Source organism: Strix aluco, chromosome 4, assembly GCF_031877795.1.
Source record: "Strix aluco isolate bStrAlu1 chromosome 4, bStrAlu1.hap1, whole genome shotgun sequence".
NCBI classification, from domain to species: Eukaryota; Metazoa; Chordata; class Aves; order Strigiformes; family Strigidae; genus Strix; species Strix aluco.
Window position 1 is genome coordinate 14,836,563 of NC_133934.1, and position 19,918 is coordinate 14,856,480.

General features: G+C 40.4%; 1 long non-coding RNA gene across 1 annotated transcript; it reads left to right on the forward strand.

The window, feature by feature from the left end:
- Window positions 1-259: 259 nt before the first annotated feature.
- On the forward strand, window positions 260-869 carry LOC141922223 (uncharacterized). Its single transcript, XR_012622912.1, has 2 exons — window positions 260-376; window positions 612-869. It is a non-coding gene; the product is annotated as an uncharacterized LOC141922223 (long non-coding RNA).
- The last annotated feature ends 19,049 nt before the right edge of the window (window positions 870-19,918 follow it).

A 19,918-nucleotide genomic window follows, 5' to 3' on the forward strand; every position in this document is an offset into this window, starting at 1 on the left:
ACGGCTCCCGGGGCGGGCGGGGGCCAGCAGTGCCGCCGCCCTGCCCCTCACGGCAACCCCTTGTCCCTGAGGCGAGGGGGGCTCCCGGCCGGGCTGCCCCCGCCCCAGGGGACCCCGGCGGCGGCAACCTCGGCTCCCCGGGCGGGGAAACCGCGCTAAGTGAGCGGCGGCGGAGCGGGGGCTTCGGCCTCGCCCTCCCCGCGGCGGGGCTGGGCGGCGGCTGCGGGGGGCGGGGAGGGCCGGGGGGGTTATCAGTCACCCCGGTTTATCACCGGTCGGTTTTATCATCACCGGTCGGTTCGCCTCGTCCTTAGCGCGTCTGCCTTTTTCCCTCCAGTCGTTCCTACAGGGAAAGGACGAGCGTGCTCGTAGGACGGTGAGACCCCAGTTTCCTCTCTGCAAAGGGGGGGGGGGGGGGGGGGGATGCGAATATTGGAACCGGCGCTCGCGTCACTTCAAGGTAAACGCGTATTGCAGAGCTTTGCAGCCCGGGTGAGAGGACATCTTAAGATCTCGTCTGTCTTGGAGGAAAAAAAAAAAAAAAAAGTGATTCATATTGACTGTGCTGTCTCCTACAACCCAAGGCAACCAGCACGCTGGCTTTGTTGCAGGTGCGTTGCTTCCCAGTGTGTGGAGGGAAAACCACCGAGGGCGATGCAACAAGTGACTTGGATGGTGGATGGGCAGCTCCTGAGGAGAGGCAGAGATGGGTGTTCAGCCCAGAGCCAGTTCTGTGCTTCAAAACCAACCTGCCTCTTTTCACGGATGATAGCATGAGCAGCCCCTCTCTTCCCTTCTGTGCTTTGAACAAGCACAAACGATAGGCAAAATATTGTGAAGTATTAAAAATTAGACTGTAGAACTTGAAAGTGACTGCAATTCTTACTTCAAATTTTCTTGCTCTCACAGCATCACTATATTTATTCTACCATTTGGACAAGATTTTTCTTGGTACCACAAGGGGCAGGGACTACGGGTTTGCTTGCGCTTGGGATTCAGCTGTCAGTCCACAGAAATATTCAGTGCAAATGCGAACTGCAGATAAAAGTCAAACCATTCTGATCACAGCTTCTCTTAGAAACTGATACGTTACAGACATGGCATTCCTGATTTGCATGTGAAAGCACCAGACACTGGTCATCGGTGGCTGAATTTGGGCTAATTCTAAAATGGGCAAGGTTGTAATCTGTGTAGATAAATACCACCAGAGATATTTTAGCAGTGAGCCCTTCCACCTACAAGTCAGAGTTTCATGTCTTTAATGGGAATTTAGGCTTTTCTGTGAAGAGCATAGCAAAACTAAGGGTTGGTTTGGGCTCGTTTCAAATCTCAAAAAAACCCCTTATTTTTGTAAGTTTTGTTTTTAATCGAAGAATTTTACTTTGTCTGAAAATCACATTAGCCATCTACAACCTTTTCAGCTCTTGTGCAAACTCGGGTGTTAAAGAGTGCAAATGAAACCTGAGTTCAGTTACAGTCACTGGAAAAAGTCCTGTTGACTTTGTTGGAGTCATGATTTCACTCACTTCGCATAGGAGAATCTCAGCAAGTTAGTGCAGAGTTAATGAAAAAAATGTACTCAAGACTGTTTAACATCCTATTGGTATAAAAATAGATCTCAGTCTCACAGTTTAAAATAATAATTGATAATATAAGTTATAATAATTTATAATAATGATAAATTTTTTTGGTCTCCTAAAGAAAAATGCTCTGGTTCCTGTCATCTCTTTACCTTTTTTCTCTTTGGCAAATAATTGATTTTTTTTTTTCTTCTTTCTTTCTCAGAGGGCACAGAACAATGGATTTTCCTTCATTGGCTTTGGGTTTTTGTCATCAACATCATTGATAATGCTAGTGTCATCAGCACAGTTCTGGGAAGTAAGACTTAATTAGTTAAACTGCTGGCTGGATAACTACCTTTGCAGCAGCCAAATAAACATACTGGAAGATGAGAAGGATCAGTGGGCTAATACTTATTTTTAAAACATTCTCAGTGGAATAGGTTACTCAAATATAGAACAGAATACTCCCAAACAAACACAAAACATTTTCAAGGTAGAAATTGATTGTTGTGCCTCTCAATTACTCTGCAAGCAGTTCTGATTTTGTTGTTGTTGTTGAAGATCATACCAAATAAAGAAGAGGAGGACTCTGAAATAGTGAATTTACCTCTGAGCATTATAAGGGCAGCAGCATTTATATACCTCTCGATGCCTTATTTTTGCAGCCTTACATGTTCGGAGCATCTTGACCCATGTGTCTGGCAGATATGGCTGGCGTTCAGTCATTAGCTCTCAATACATACTGATTTCTTATGTGGTTTGTTCCAGTTGTACAATCCAAAATGCATTCCATCTCTCTTTTTCCAAGGTCAATGGTCTGTAATGTAAGAGGCCCAGATTCCCTTCCTGGCTGTGGCATAAAGCAAGTCATGTCTCTGACTGTGGATCATCTTGTCTATCTTGTTTATTTTTCCCATCAGTGTTCTGTTCTGAGTAAATAAAGTGTAAAATAAGCTTGTCTTACTTGAGTAACATTTCATAAATCACACTTGGAAGTGTTAAGTAGAAAAGATATGCTATTCATTTCATATAGAAAATTGGACCTGTAAGTAGAAATGAAGGGGTTTCTCAAAAAACAAGAAGCACTTTGATTATTTAACTTTGGCAATACCCTTGTCTTACAAGCAAGTGTTCTTGAACAGAACAGATGAATAACCCACGGATGGATGAGTGTAATCCATTCAGTTGTGTGTGAAGCCAAAGTCATTCAGAACCCATCCAAATGACATCAAAAGTCCCAGCGATGATCAGAAGTATATCTGACAGTATACTATAGGAGCCAAAATAACACAGCAAATGGTTTAACAAATTGACTGACTAGGTCCTTTCATCTCCAGCTTCTGTGATTTTATATTTGAGCCCTTCTGTTGGCTGAAGATGGTCAAAAGCAATGGGCAATTGTGTATTAAGTGTGTGCGTGAGGAAGTGTCAGATTAAGATGAATGGATGTAAATTCCCCAGTTGACTGGTGAGGCATTTTTTTTCAGCTATTTGAGCATAATCACGGGGTACTCTGTTTTAGTGTCCCTTGCAGAGAAAAGGAGAATTTTGGATAGCCTTTCTACGGTGTAAGTTCTTTCTCTCTTTGGCACTGTGCATTTCTTTAATAGTAATCTGTCTTTTATGAACTTACACTAACTAGGCATAGTTTTATCCAGTTCTCTAGTTTTACAGAAAAATCCTTACATAGCATTTTGTTAATCAACTAGATACTGCAGTCTTGCCACTTGGTACTATTAATAATACTTTGCTTACCGTTTTTCATTTTAAGTGCATTTTTACTGTTGATGTAACGTGTTTGTGTGTGCACGTGCTTATACATACACACAAATATCTGTGGCTAATAAGTATCTATCTGCCAGGTGTGTGAAATGAGCAGCTAAGAGGATTTAATTTCTGATATCAGTTTGCTGCTGATGGTTTTAGAAGAAAGAATGAGGTAACTTACTAAGAAAACTGGCATGCTTCCTAGTCAGAAGTTTCAGTCTTAAGGATACAAAAAAGTATATATTAACGTAAAGAATATTTGAAACGTGTCTTCAAAACTAGCACACCTCTTTCCTCCAGAGCTCCTGCTGTAGGTCATTTTGCTATGGTTATTCAGGGGCTTGTAAATGTTGGGAAAGAACTGTCCTCCTCTGTAACTTCTACAGAGTAACTCAGCAAGTTCCAGGTGCTTAACAAATAATGCACATCCTTGCTGAGGCACTTAAGTGTCATGGCCAGCAATCTTTATCTAATGTTAGTGATCTCTGAGGAAACACAATAGCTCCTCGTGGGTTTTGACTGGTACGCAGGCAACAGAAAAGGCAGCCAATGTACAGAATTGATGACCTAGCAGCTAGTCTCATTAAATCAGATTGTACCCTGATTTACTTACTCTGAAACCTTAATGGTCTCGGTGAGGTTAGAATTCACTGTGTGTACCATCAGCCTAACTATGAAAGCAGAAAATCTGTGCTACCATCAAGCAGATGTAGTTCTTCCTAATGAACTAACTAATGGAGGAAAAAAAAGGAAGTAATGCCAAGCTTCTGTCTGCTGGCACTTGGTCCAGGAAATGATGCAGAAGTCTTCCTTAAATAACAGTAGGCCTATGCCTCACAAAATCTGGAGAAAGGCCAGTTGCACGGGACAGCCTGCGCTTTGACCTAAACTGAGAACACATGGCAAGTCCTCATTTTGTAGCAGCAGTATGAAGAATAATGTCATACATTCCCTACATATAAAAATGAAGGAAATACTGTAAACAGGTAAGTTCCATACGGCTGGACTTCTGATTCATCACAGGCAAAAGCTCTAGAAATTACAGGTTTTTTTCCTGCAAAATATTTTTTCTAAAAGGATAAAAATTGTGACCATTAACCTATTATATGTGATTTGATTATGCTTTATTCAGGTTGGCCGCATGTCTTTTTCTTTGGGGATTGTACTTTATTGACACAATCAACTGAAATGGCTCTTCTGGAGCCATTACAATTTGTTGTGTTAGTGCAGCTGAAAACACTTCAACACACCATGTGTCATGCTTTGTCAAGTTAACAGTTGATGTTTCCAAATCAGGATTAGGAACAGTGCTGATGCAGTGCAATGCATCAATTGCTTGTGCAACATAAGCATTCATGAAAAGGGACAAACTCTGCTGAAGTAAAGAAGCACTACCTATTGTTGTTTGTCAGGTGCCCAGCAGTTTATTTTCCCTAAAGCACCAAGTGGTCCACCCCTTCAGTATCTGAGGTTACTTACAAATACCAAGGAAGAGCATTGTCATATAAATGCTCATGTACCACTAGTCTGTTTTAACAAGCCAATAATTGTCAGAAATCATATTAAACTCCTAGTCAGCAATAGGGAAACGCAGATTAAGTGATGTACCAAAGGAGATGCAAGAAATGCATGGCAAAATCAGACAGGTAGAGCCAGCTGCGGGGCTACTAGCACATGAAACAACCAGGAGTTCATCTCACCAGATACGCTAAGGTTTATATAGCCCCTTTAGTCCCTCTCTCTGCCCAGTAAATCCACACCAGGACAGAAATGAAGCTAAAACTGAACTTCCTGTTTAGGATTTTATTCTCTGATTTGTGTATGTGATAGGCTTATGTGTGAACAACTCTAGAATTGTTACATTCATGCTGGAATGGATAATGGAGAAATGGATATTGAACTTGTGCATGAACAAAAGTGACACCTTGGTGACGCAAAACAGCAATATGAAAAATTTGTGATTTTCAGTTACTGCCAGTTACTGTCAGATTTGCAGAACTGCCAAATGGAAATAAAGGTATCGATATTGAAGAACTCATATATGTTATTTCCAAAATCACTGGAAAGGAGATTGAATTCTCCTTTGGGGAAAATAGAGAAATGGTCATTGGAAAGCTGTGACGTTCTTTAAAACATCACACATTTATTCAAGCTGAGCTTCCTAATGTTAATCATCCTGATTTCATATGTAGACATCTAAAGATTTTTCAGAAGGAAAATAGTCCGCACATTGGAATAACACTGAGACAGAGGAAGTTCTAAGCACTCAGATTCTGTCCTGGTTTTGGCTGGGATAGAGTTCATTTTCCTTCTTAGTAGCTAGAATAGTGCTGTGTTTTGGATTCAGTATGGGATTTGGTATGAGAAGAATGCTGATAATACACTGATGTTTTCAGTTGTTGCTAAGAGATCAAGGACTTTCCAACTCCCCATGTCCTGCCCATGTGCAGGCAGGTGTACAAGAAGCTGGGAGAGAGCAGAGCCAGAGCACCGGACCCAAACTGGCCAATGGAATATTCCATATCATGTAACATCATGCGCAGTATATAAAGGAGGGGCAGCTGGGAAGGAGGCGGGTTCTCTCTCACTTATGGGATTGTGGTTTTGGGATCTTGGATTTTTGGGATCACCAGCTAGGAATGGGTTGGTTATCGGTCAGCGGGTGGTGAGCAATTGCATTGCACGTTACCCATTTGTACTATTATTGTTTTATTTCAAGTATTAAACTATTTTTATCTCAACCTACGAGTCTCCTTTAGCCCTCCAATTTTCTTCTCCATCCTGGGGCGGGGCGGGGGGGGGGGGGGGGGAGCGAGCAGCTGCATGGTGTTTGGCTGCCGACTGGGTTTAAACCATGACAGATTCTCAAGAGCAGCATTTCTCAAATGGTGAAGCAAACATCAGTGATATACCCACTGATATACCCACATAAAATACAGCTCAGTAAAAGCCAGAAGGATTGCTCTGAGAGTCAGTACTCTGAGCTTGCAGATGCAGCAGGAGGGAGAAATTGTGCTGCAAGGCAGATTGCCCTCACACCGTCTGTAGACCTGCAGATTCATCTCAGTGAATAGAAGGTGCCAAAATACAGCAGGGGAGATGAGTGCTCTGGGTCTGGGGGAGAAAGGGAGAGGCAGTGCTGACAGGCAAGTTGTTCTCCAGGCCTCTTGCTATTCCCACCTACCAGACCCACCACTTTGCTAAGCTGGGGCAGAAAGGTGACAGTCCTGACGATGAGGAGGCAGAGCTCTGGCAGAAGGATTTGGGGAGAGAGCAGTGGTGGGATATACTTAAAGGCAAGGAAGCACTGCTTTAGGGGCAAAGTGAGGTTGATCTTTTACTGATCTCTTCCCAGGTTAATCCCGCTTATGATTTAAATAGTCATTTAAATGGCTAAAGTTATCTGATGTAGGAAAGCACAACAATGTTCTGGCTATTATACAAATGGATTTTAAACAGCATCTAAGTAACACGGGGTCATGCAGATATCCAAATGATCCTCTATTAATTTAAAGTATTACATGAATTTAAAGGATAAGATCAATTTCAACAGAAGATTGACTTAACCACTGAATCATTTATTTAAAACAAAAAGTGCATAAACAAACCTTTCACCAGGAATGCTAGGATGCAATCCTAGACGTCTCTTTGGCCTTGAACCACTTCAAATTAATTGGTTTGGAGCCAAAGGAGGTGCATAATATAACATCACAATTTATATTTAGGAAAACTCATTAGAAAAGAAGTTATGTAACTCCTCAGAGAAAGCAAAAGAAATATAGGACAAATTATACTCAAACACTGCAGTTAAATTATTTTAACAGCAGGGTAGCTTTAAAAAAAACTGTTAGGACAAAATCCTACATAGCATGGGGAAAAAAAGCTTTTACATCTTACTGTAATTAGAAACTCATCAGTTTAATGGGGCAATTTTTCAAAAGATGACATTTAAGTTTTTGCATATGGCATTGATCTTGCTGTATTTCAGTTTACAAATAGAACTTGTCCAGGGAAAAAAAAAATCAGGAATTTTCTAATGTACATGGAAATTCAAAGATCTGTCTCTTTGTGTCTGCTTTTTCATTCAATTTGTACTTGTGGTAGAATTCTAAGACGATTTCACTTTCACTTCGGTATCCACTGGCTGAAATTGCCAAAAGCACCAAGTGATTTTGGGGTATCTCAGTCTTTAGCAGGGAAACTGAGCAGCTTCAAAAAAGCAAAGGGAAGGGAGCCAGCTAGTCAAGATCCACTCTTAATTTGAACACTTAAAATCTGAGGCATAGGAAATTAATGATCACTTTCGATAATTTAGGTCAGCACTTTAAAAAGTTGTTCAGTAATTAAATATATGATGAGAAGAAATGCTGAAATTAATGGAAAGGGATGCAGCACAATGGGAAAAGTTGTCCAAAACAGCCAAGTGACAGAGGAGCCTAAATCTGTAGGGATTTAATTTATTGACTATGGCAGTTTTCATACACGTTGTTTTGTGGCTCCTAAATATGCTTCTTATTTACGAAGATATCTAAATGTCTAAAGACAAAGAGAGCGGGATGTACAAAACATCTGCTCACTCCAGATGATTAACAAGTGAAAAGTAAGAGGGAGCCTGCAAAGCAAGTCATAAATGAGCCAGCTACCTTTACTGAAAGGATCAATTATTCCTTTTAGGAAGTAATGAATTATTAGAATTAGATGCCTAGACTGCAGCAGTTCTCCACTGTCAGTGATTTTTTTTTTTTTTTAATAAAGCTTTAAATATGGTACACTGAAAAACAGAACTGCAAACAGAGATGTTACTAAACAGAAAAGTACTGTGCTTGCTGTTTGTATTTTTCAGGGTGGGTGGAGCAAGGCAATGAATGGAATGGAATGGAACAGAATGGAATATTACAGCTGGAAAGGAACTACAGTGATGATCTAGTCCAACTGCCTGACCACTTCAGGGCTGAGCTAAAGCATGTTGTTAAGGGCATTGTTCAAATGCCTCGTGAACACTGACAGGCATAGGGCATCAATCACCTCTCTTGGAAGCTTGTTCCAGTGCCTGACCACCCTCTCGGTAAAGAAATGCTTTCTAATGTCCAGTCTTAACCTCCCCTGGTGCAGCTGTGAACCATTCTCAAGTGAAATTAATTGAGAGCAGCCCTGTGGAGAAGGACTTGGGGATATTGGTAGATGAAAAGCTGGACACGAGCCAGCAATATACGTTCACAGCCCAGAAAGCCAGCCATATCCTGGGCTGCATCAAGAGAAGTGTGGCCAGCAGGTCAAGGGAGGAGATTCTCCCCCTCTACTCCACTCTCATGAGACCCCACCTAGAGTGCTGTGTCCAGCTCTGGGGCCCTCAGCATAAGGAGGACATGGACCTGCTTGAGTGGGTCCAGAGGAGACCACAAAGATGATCAGGGGGCTGGAGCACCTCCCTTATGAGGACAGGCTGAGAGAAGAGAAGGCTCCCTGGAGAAGAGAAGGCTCTGGGGAGACCTTATAGGAGCCTTCCAGTACTTAAAAGGGGCTGCAGGAAAGATGGGGAGGGACTCTTGATCAGGGAGGGTAGTGATATGACAAAGGGTGATGGCTTTAAACTGAAAGAGGGCAGATTTAGATTAGATATAAGGAAGAAATTCTTTACTGTGAGGGTGGTGAGGCACTGAAACAGGTTGCCCAGAGAATCTGTGTCTGCCCCCTCCCTGGAAGTGTTGAAGGCCAGGTTGGACGGGGCTTTGAGCAACCTGGTCTAGTGGAAGGTGTCCCTGCCCATGGCAGGGGGGTTGGAAGTAGATGATCTTTAAGGTCCCCTCCAACCCAAACCATTCTATGATTCTATGAAATAGAGTGTCTCAGTGAATGGAGTAAAACTGTATAACTAATTCACTAACATCAGAAGGGTACTCTTGACTTAAAAATGTATTTCTATTAACATAATATTATTAGTTTTACATTCTGGATGGAAAGGGTTTTACACGTGCAAGTCTTGCCTGTTATTAAGAACCATAAAAGCAAAACCTCATTCACAGCTTCTGTGCACTGCATATCACACTCATTTGTAAGATTAGAGCTTTATCGTGGCTTTAAACCAGCAGTTTTTCCTATCCTGCTAACCCATTTTGCATTCCTTTAAACTGACAATCAGTGCAAGAGAAGATACTTTGAAAAATGATGACAAAAAGATGTAGCAAGTAGTATCAGGAGTAACTTCAAAGAAATAGTATTAACCCTGCAGGATCTGGTTGCCACAATTCCTTCTCTGCTAGCTGAAAAAATGAAAACCAAGACCACCTACATCCAAACAGCACAGATGTTGACTAGCACAGGATTACTGGTACTTCACAGCAAGAGATCTAAGAACTTAAAGAAACCTATTTGTATTCTGTAAAACATGCAGCATTGTCACCACTATATTTGAATTACTTATTTTATGTTACTTTAGGAATCGGCATCTGAGGGCATTAAGCACCATAGATGCTAAGAAATCTAAACCCAGTACCTATGAATTTTAAATCAATCAAATCTCTAAATGTGGTGCACATTTGAAAAAGAATTAGTCAAAATTAAAATGCAGTGAAAGATAGAAAATAAAAATGACAAGCAAAGGAGCAATTCCAGAAATATAGGATTCCCACTGAGCACTAAAGTACAGCAGCTGAGGAAATCTGCCAAACACATTCAGGACCCTCCATAAATCGAGTTCTTGAATCAGTGTCTTCAATCAGAACTGGCAGTAAAGACACCCAGTTGCCTTGTGGGAACAGAAGGGGAGCGAGAGCTCCTTAAATGCTCAGCTAAGGGCAGGCTGTGGAGAGCAAATGTTAGATTCTTTTGTCTGAGCAGAATATGGGCAACTGTACCAAGCAGCTTCCAAAAATACTTTATGTCTTCAAAGCACTGGACAAAGATGAACTAACAATTCCCTGCTGCATTTTCCATTATAGACAAAGCTGAATTTCAAATGAAAAGCAAATCAGGCCTGAGGCTTGCGGGACAGAAAAGGACAATTTTTCAAAAGTGTTGGGACAGCCAAGCTAATTCACAGTAGTAGTTTAGTGACAATCTCCAGGCTATAATTCCCACAAAGAAGTCCAAAGTGGTGTATTTGAATACCTTCCCAACTGCCTAACTGCATTTTGATCAGCTGAACTTGATCTAACTGGCTCTTAACAAAAAAAGAATTTGCAGATAGTTGTAAGATCATAAAGCGACGGCTCACTGGACACAGAGAGAAGCAAGTAGATATTTTTGTCATTTCCCAGTAGTCTGTTCTTGTTTTCATCTATCTCCAATTATCGTACGTAGATGTCAACTACTGGAAAGTCAAAAAGGAGTGCTGCATAAGGAAGTAATTCAGCAAACACAAGGAAGTACTTACAGTATCTATCACTTCTACTAAAGGAGGACATCGGCCATTCAAGAGCTATCCTATCTGTTCTGCTCATCTACTATGCAGCTATGGACAGTATAAAACATTCTAGAAGTAGCAGCAGCAGGGACTGGTTACCTTCTCCCCACTGCAGGGGAATAACTTTTAATCCGTATAGACATTTTTTCTTAAACTAGATCATACTGAGCTTCAGTATGACTAGGTATATTTGCTTTTGGGGAAAAGTTGTGATCTTAATTTGTAGAGGCTTTTAATTACCTTCTTACTCAAGACATTTTTCTAGGGGATCGGCATATTAACTCATAGAATTTCAGAGAAAGTTTAAGCCTGTTCAAAACACGATTTTTGCTCAGGCTATAATTATGTCAGTTAGGGACATGATATTTTTTAAAAAAACCAGTATCATCATGCCCACAGAACACCATAGTACAATGGCAGTTCCATTTGTATAAAGACATCTCATCCTGATCAAGCTTACTCTTCCTCTCACTTCGGAAAAATTACACTTCATTATGTCAAGCATAAATAATTATATTGACTACAAAGGGATAGCAAACATGGTTCATATTCAGTAGTCTAACCAACCCAACATACATTGTTTACACAAACTCTAAAGGATACCGATGTCCAGCTCTGCTGGAAACTAAAGGCCAGCTTTTAACGACATTTTTACATATGTCTATGTGTACCCATATATAGGTAGGTACAGGAGGGTGTCTTTTTCAGACACCAAAGTGCTTTTACAAATCTAACACAGAGCCTGAATATCCTTAACATCCTTGTCCAATGTGCATAACTCATTTAGATTACTTAAAGAAAACCCTGTTACCAAGACACTACTAGTACCGAAATATTAAAAATATTTGGAAAGTAATTGTTTTTTACAGAATAATGATTCAAGCTGGTTTTGGGGAACAGTATTTTAACAGATCCCTATTACAAAACTGCCTATTAATAAAGCAATTGACCGTTCTGGTAGAGCTGAGTACTTAAAATACTTACAATAAACAAGCGCAGTAGTTGTTATCAGCTGCTGTGCACTCAGGAAACACAGAAAGCAGTATGTTTTCAAAAAGTAACTAACATAAATAAACACGCTTACATTTAGTTAAGATTCAGTTGGAAAAATACTACTGAACGGAGCTGAAAATGCTGTAGCAGTAAAGTCCCTACTGATGCAAGAGGGAGGTGCACATCCTGTTTCAGTTCAGGCAATCTGCTGTTCTTCTGGCAGTGGCACAGGTAGTGACAACATGGCAATATCAGTTATAGTGATAACAGCCCTCACCACAAATGGTAAAGTAATGAAATGTACTTGGGTTGTAAAGCTAAAGTACTGACAAAGTCATACTATTTGACTCATAACACTTTATAGATATCTTTATTGCTGCCAGACCTGTAAGTAGGTTTAAAGCCAATGGTAGTGTTTGATCTGCATCTATTACTGACCTGTACAACCAAAATCACAAAGCCAAACGCTGCACCTCCGTATCAAGACATCCTTGGAATTTACATGTAAGGACCAAAAGCCATAGTTTTCACTTTACTATTAGATTTTAGATTTTGTACATTTTTTTAAGAGAATGTTTGCTTACTCTTAAAGGAACCACTTTCAGATTATCTTTTCTTGATTTTTGACCTGTTCTTCTCTCCTTCTGGGGAGGCTACAGCTAGGCAATTTCAATCTTGCTAGTTCCAAACACTCATACTTTAATTATTCTGAACACAGACAACTTCTCACTGTTCAGGCCTTGACTGCTTTCTCTGATCCCTGCACTTTCAGTTTGAATACAAGCAGCTGTGCAATGCTTTCAGATCCTTGCCAGAAGTAGAAGCCAAGACATTTGTTTCGCAGGGAGAATTAGTGGGGAATGACTTCCTAAGTTAGTAGGAGACTTGGCAGGTGGGCATCATGCAGTTGAAGAATGGCAAAAGGTGGTTACCAGTAAGTTCAAAACTTACTGAGCATCCTTTCAGGTTAAGTGAAAGAAGTAATTAAGGGTTTCTTTAAAAAGTAGTATTAGGGAATGGTAAGTGGTCCCCAGAACCCACAGGGCTCTGCCATGGGGTCAGAGCATTTCCCAAGGGAGCACTGCACCAGTGCTAGGGAGCTGCCACACTTTGTGTCAGAGCAAGAGGAACAGTTGTAAAGTATTAAGGGATAAGGCAGGAGCACACGTTCAAAAAACACCGGGTGATAAAGCACATTATAAAACTAATTATATTTATATCACCTATCACAAAATCCATAAGATGGAAGCACAGATATATTCTGGCGGCTGTTGGCAACGCTACCGCCAGCCCTGTGCAGAAGGTATGCCTAAGGGTAAGAAATTATTTCCTTACAGTTCGTTAAAGATGTAGATAGCAAACCAGTTAACACATTATCGCTTCCTAACATAAAATAAACACTGCTGATAAAAGCCACAGCCTGACACCTGGGAGGTGCAGTGAGAAGGTGCTCTGGGCCGCGGCACTGACTCCACGGGAGCCGCGGTGGAGCCGCTCAGCCACCGGGGCCGTCCCTTTGTGACTCGGGCTTTCACTGCCACCCGGTGGACAAGCGGGTTTACACCGCGGAGTTACTCTGAATCCGACCTACTGGCAGGGACGCATCAGAGAGATGTGGCTCAGTGGATTTACAGGAGAGAATAAATGGCTTAACCTAAATTCATGGAGGAATAGGGAAGAGATGAACGAACCTGTTACTTGATAAAAACAGCACATTCAAAAATCAGGTGGGTATATCCTAAAGCATCATGAATGTGACTTACAAATGACTACAAATATTTTGAAATGCTTTTTGTCTTCTGATTTCTAGGCACCTTCAATGTCAGGCTTTTCTTGCAATCCCAAGGGCTAACCCCTTTTAATGTTAGGTTTTACCTAATCACATCTTCGGAGGGAAGAACTTTTGAGAACAGCAAATAGCACAAATCTTATAATTAAGCTGCTGAATAGTGGTGATATTAATGGTGGTTGACAAAGCTTCCTTGTTTAAAACAAACTTTTCCGAAGTGGTAACTCTTTGATGATTCCACAACAGCCAGGTTACCAACAAAGACAAGACGATACAAGCAGGACAGTCGGAGCATTCAAGATGCTCATCCCACATGTGAGAGCACTGCTTATCAGAAATACATTACACAATATCATTTTATGTCCTAGACTTTATTATTTATTATTTTGTCACACTAAGGTTTTCCTAAGCACTTAAAAAAAAGCAACAAGAAAGAAGAAGTTCCAGATGCAAACACAAAGTGGAAGTATGTGACTCATAAATACTGTTTCTATAACACTTGTATTAGGACTTCAGTCAAATTCATCCTTTAGGGTTATTAATTCCAGGCTTTGGAAGAATCAAAACTAACTTGGTCCCAGATATTTAAAAGCCACCTTTGGACAGAGAAAGTTCTTTCCAGCTGAGCACAATCAGGGTTCCTGGTTTTGCCATGTGCCAATGTAGTCACTTGGATCTGGAACTCAAAAGCTTGTATCCCTGACAAATATTAGAATTACCAGAAGAGTCACTTACTAGCCAGCGGGAGAAGAACTAAATACACTTTTCTTCCTATTTGACTTGTTACTGGATGGTTCCAAAAGCCTTCCAGGCACCTAGTGAAGATTGTTGGTGCCCTAAGGCCCCAGCTGGCATCCTTCTGCCAAAGGAAAGATGAGAAAAGCAGAAAAGCTTTTAAGATCAAAACCTTTTTTGGTCAATGTCCTTTTTCTTGTAGTTCTGATAGTCATGATTACAGGACAAATAATTTATCAGGCCTCATGATTATATTCTCCATTTCAGGCTGCAAAATAACTGCTCTGAAGCAAATATGGCATAATCTAATCTACTTTACGTAACAGCAGCTGAACTAAGCTTCTTCAACGGTGATTTTTTTTTTTGTATGCCCAACTCCTATACTCAAACTGAAGTTTGAGCTTGAGAGAGTGCAGACTACCATGACTGAAACCAAAGGCAACATTCATATGAATCTTAATGAAGTGAAATTCTCAAGCTTTGTGCAACTTCAAGTCTTCTGCAAGTCAGAGAAGATCTCCATTACATGAGAACTTGATGTAACATTATGATACTCTCACAAATACAAAAGGTTGTATTTTCCAGTACTTGATTCCCCTGTGACCCAGCTTTTAAAATCATGATTATGAAAGGTTTTGGGAAGTGAAGAGAGTGTACAGAAAAACAGTGCAAATTGTTTGCTTAACGGCATTTGCTTTTAGAGCACGTCCAGAAGTGTTAAAAATATGCTTCAGATGACAGGAGTGATTCATGACTAGACAGCTGCTGAGAGAGACATCATCGACAGGAGAGAGAGGGAGAGCGTGTGTGTAAGAGAGGGAGAGAGATTTGACATGCAAATTACTTGGTGAAAAAGAAATTAAATACCTTTTCTTCTGAGCTTTAGAATTTAGGAATGATTTTAATGACTTTTGAATTGAAACAAAGTTGTTGCATCTCCTGAAGCTGTCAGAACTTCAGCACCCCTCAGACCTGTTTCACAGGCTGCAGTCATTACTCAGCTGATGTGATGACTGCTGTCACTTTCTGGGAAGGAGAAGGCAATATTCTGTTGTCCATTTTGTGTTTTGCAATATTAAGAGACTGACTGCTGAATTTCCTCTCAAGGCCTAAATTCATAAGTAATGCAATTCTTACATAGGTGTCAATCTTTAGACAAAAAGTTTAATAAAGTTGGTTGGAAGTAAGTCCCTGCTCAACAAGTAAAAGGGATACTTTCTGCATTGTGGATCCATGGAATAAGTTCAGAAAGTGATTGACTGAAATCCAAATCTGAAAGTAATGACTAAACCATTTAACACTTGAGTTTGAACTTTGACGTTCTAGTGTTCTACAGTGTTCCCCATCTAAAAATATCATGGCAGGAGGGCTCACCTCCGGTCTATACCTACAGTCCCACTGCTTTTCCCTACCCATATAGCACGGATCTGGTAGCACAGCCCTCAGCCTGGGGACAGGATTTTACTGTAACAGCCTACCTCTAAACAGCAATCTTCATTGATTTTCTGCTTTGATATTGCTAATTTCATATATACTTACAGTGGTATGATGTTCCCTGGAAGCCCAAGCTTAAACGTCTGTGTTTGTCAAAACTAGTCAGCCTTTTCATGACTGCACATATACACGCCTCCTGGATGATTTAATGCTTATGGTTGTTCTGTACAGCTTTTCCCTGAAATACTGTGCCTTGCTTTTTGCGCATGGCAAGTGAAAATGCAGAGGGCCTTTATTCTGAAGTGGAAGTAAACCACAGTAAAATCAGCTAAAACTCTCTGTACCTAAATTTACAAATTTTCAGCCACTTCTAAAATAAGCATGTCATACATTCATATATTTGCATTGAAAAAGCTAAGCTGATTTTAGAAAACGAGTATGATTAAATCATAGGCAAATTTGTGTCGACCACCCCCTTTTTAGAAGGGGCTTTTTAAGCTTTCTTTGTTTCACCAGAATACAGATTATCTATTTGAAATACATGAATTGAATGGACTTCCCATTGAGGTTAGTGTATTCTAGCATTGTAATAAAGGTTATGAAAAGATGTCTGAGCACCAGCTGGCCTTCCTTTGATCCTCTCCATTCTTGTGATGATACATTTTCACACTTAAGATGATTCCCTTCTACCTCAAAGGCTGAGAGCTGCTTTGGTCCTTACAAATATTAACTGCAATCACAATGACCTATCTTTCTGGTTCCAGTCATCTGTTTAATATAGAGTGGAAGGTCAGAACTACATTAAAAGGGCCTGAAAGGCTTTATTTCAGTATACTGCCCCCTGCAGAGCTTCACAAAAAGCTGGCAGACTTGTAGTTCATGCATGCACGCTCCTCAGCACTGCATTGTGCTGTTGTATTAATGGGCTTTTGTAACCTTCCAGGAAAAATTCCCTCACCAAGAGAACAAAACTGTTGTCAGATCTGAACACATATGTGAATATCAACAACATAAAAAAAAATTATATTTAAACAGTAGGGGTACTGTCTTCAGAAAAAAGAATGTCTGAGTCATTAGCTTGCGTCTTCACTAGGCTGTGTTTTAAAGGTAATTTTTATCTATTTGGTAGGAGGGAGATTTAATAACAGAGATGGAAATCAACTGTTTAGAGAAGGCAAATTCAATAATAGATGTCAGTAAGGATTAATGAATAAAGCTATGGACCAGAAAGCACAAGCCTGTGTGTACCAATACAAAGAAATCTATTTGCAGCAACAGTGGAGCACAGGTCACTTTGAAGTCATTAGCATACTGAATTACCAAATAGCTGCATCTAAGGCCCTTCAGTCATCATTAGAACACATTTCCCAAGCTATCACATTTTTCTCCTTCAAATCTGCCTGTAAAGCTCACGTTTGCTTGCTTCCTATTAAGTCTTTTGTACAAGCAGGACCATTTACATTTCTTGCCATGTTTGCTTTACATATCACTTCTGAAACAAGTTCTATAGCCAGAAAGCTAAATACCCCAAATCCCAGCACACTCCCCAAAACATGGAGACCGGAGATTTTTATAGTTTTACAACTATATGGGACTCTGTTTACCTATATGCCTCTACATTTTTCCTCACTGAGCTTGAATATGTTAACCTCTGGTCTGGATTATCGGGGTGGGTAAGTGGCATGAAGTGAGCAGCAAGAATTGAATGCAGCTGTCCATGTATGAATGGAGCTACCCACAGTGGGGAAGACAATGAAAGGAAAGAAAAAAGTGGATTCCAGAAGCAAATGGCCTATGGGGCCTGTTCCACTTGCTTCACACTGATTTTGTCTTAAATCTGGCTTGCTCTTGTATATGCCACTTAGAAGTTTTGGGAAGACTTCATGTGTAGCAATTACTTCCCTATAAAATTATCAACAGGAGTTTAAGCCTACTTGGACTTGCTGAAGAAGCCATGGAAAGAAAGCACAAGTGCTCCATTCTAAAGCCCAAACTCTGAATTCAAGAAACTGCAAAAGATCTAGTAGACCAAGTTTAAAAAGAGCATGGAGAAAGTCTCAGACCACAAAAACACTATACATGCTCAATAGCAACAGGTAATAAACAAGTGGTAAGTCCTTCCTAGTGAAATTCTCCTTCCTTATACAACTTTTTATTTTCCATTCTAACTAAACTAGATCATAAGTCTCAAGCACAGGATATTTTTTTTTTTTTTTTGGAGGGGGAGTTATTTGCACTTAATTATATGATTTATCATTTTCCTGTGTACACACAGAAAACATACCCACATAAAAATGGCAGGTTAAATTTTGTATAGGTTTAATGCACTTAAATAATCCAAAAACCAAAGTAATGCCTATCTTACACTGAACAAACCCAAACTAAGCCCTGAGCAGTTACCTGCATCTTCTGGAAACAAAAGTGATTCAAGTTTGCAAGATGAACTGAACAGCAGCTCTGAACTGCAGCGTATTCTAATAAATAACAATTAGCACTCCTTCGATTTTACTATGTCAGGTTGGTTAACTTTTTTTTTTTAAAAATAGCATGCCATTTACATCTATTACAATGGCACTTCAGCAGTGCCTGCTACTAGCCAATTGACTGATGCTTATTCACACCCCTCAGCATGCTGGCTATGGATATTTATGAGCAATAGCTATGGCTGGACGTCTGCTGCTTGTGAAATACTATTGGCTCAATAATTATGTCACAGTTTCCACCTGTTCTTCAAAGTCACGGGGTAGCTGCTGTTTTACAACTGTGCCATTAGGACTATCAGACCACATTTGCTATTCCCACTCAAACATCCTCTTCGTTATGGACCTACAGGTTGGCATAGGAAATTCTCAGAGAATACAGAAGAAGATCCTCTTTGAAGGTAATTTTCTACAGAGGTCTCACTGAGAAAAGCTCGGACAACACTGAATTGACACGATATACTATATTTGAATTTGGAAACAAAAGCAAACTAAATCTTCTTGCAGTCAGGCAGTCATATTCTCACTGCAAAGTGGCTGCAGGGATGGGGCTTCTTAATACCAAACTTCTTACTCCATACATAAAAATTCATTCTCTTCCACGTGACTCCATCCATCTACTCATCTTTCAAATTTTCTCTTTCTCAGCTTCTCCTTCAAGCCAGCTAGAAATAACAGTTCTCAGTACTCCTGCCCAGTGCTGCAACTCCTGCTTTCTCTGGTTCCAGCTGCGCAAACTCAGGACCGCTTTCTCCTACCAGGGTTTTCTCTACTTCCTTCTCAAAGATGCCACATTGCAGCACGATGTTTTATCAAACTCCCCAAACTGCAAACAGTACTCACAATCTGGTAGCAGGTTTGAGAACCTTCATGTTTTTGGTGTGAAACACTCTCACAGAAAGACATAACTGCCAAGCAAGAGAAATTATCCTTAGTGCAACATGTCTGTCCTCTCAGCACAAAGCACTTGATACCGACCAATCTAATCTATGTGCTTACAAGCATCTCAAGGTGCCACTTTAAGACAGTCTTCAGCAATAACACATTCCTCCAAAACAAAGTGTACAGACCTCCAATACTCTGTTAGAAGAGCACAAAGGTCACAACATGTTCTGTTGTAAACCTATCCTGTACCGACTCCACCAAATACAACAGAGAAAGCAAAACCATTGCACAATCAGAGGCAACTAAAAAGTTAGGAGGTTCACAAGTCGCAGATTTGTCCTCTCCAAGCATCAGAATCCTTGTGGGAAGAGAATCACATTTCTATTTTCTCTCGGGATAAGTAAATCTAAAAATAGTTTCTGACCAGGGGAAAGCTACTGAGCTGGTGACTGGCAGAGTTTGCCCTAGGTGCTAGTGCAAGGAAAGTAGAGTGAGAGCGAGTGTTAGCACACGTGGTCAGGAACAGAACCGTAATACATGGATTGTTGAATAGCATGTGGATGATTTCCACAAAGATCTGCAGAGTTCACCAACAAATAATGTAAAAGAAAACGAATGAGAGAAGAGCCAAGGATTCAAATATGCGAAGTGTTCCCTGCTTAATCCTACGTGGGACAGTGTTCTGCTACCCTACATGCTATTTTTAAAATTAGGCCCTGCAAAAGCTTCTTTGTTTTGACTTCACTGTCTAGAAAAGCACATATGTTTTAGAGTTTCCTCGTATATGTGCACTACAAGAAAAGAAAGGTGAAAAAAATTCCCAATTTGCTCTCCAGTGCATCTGGATTCTTTTTTTTAACTGGTCTGGTAA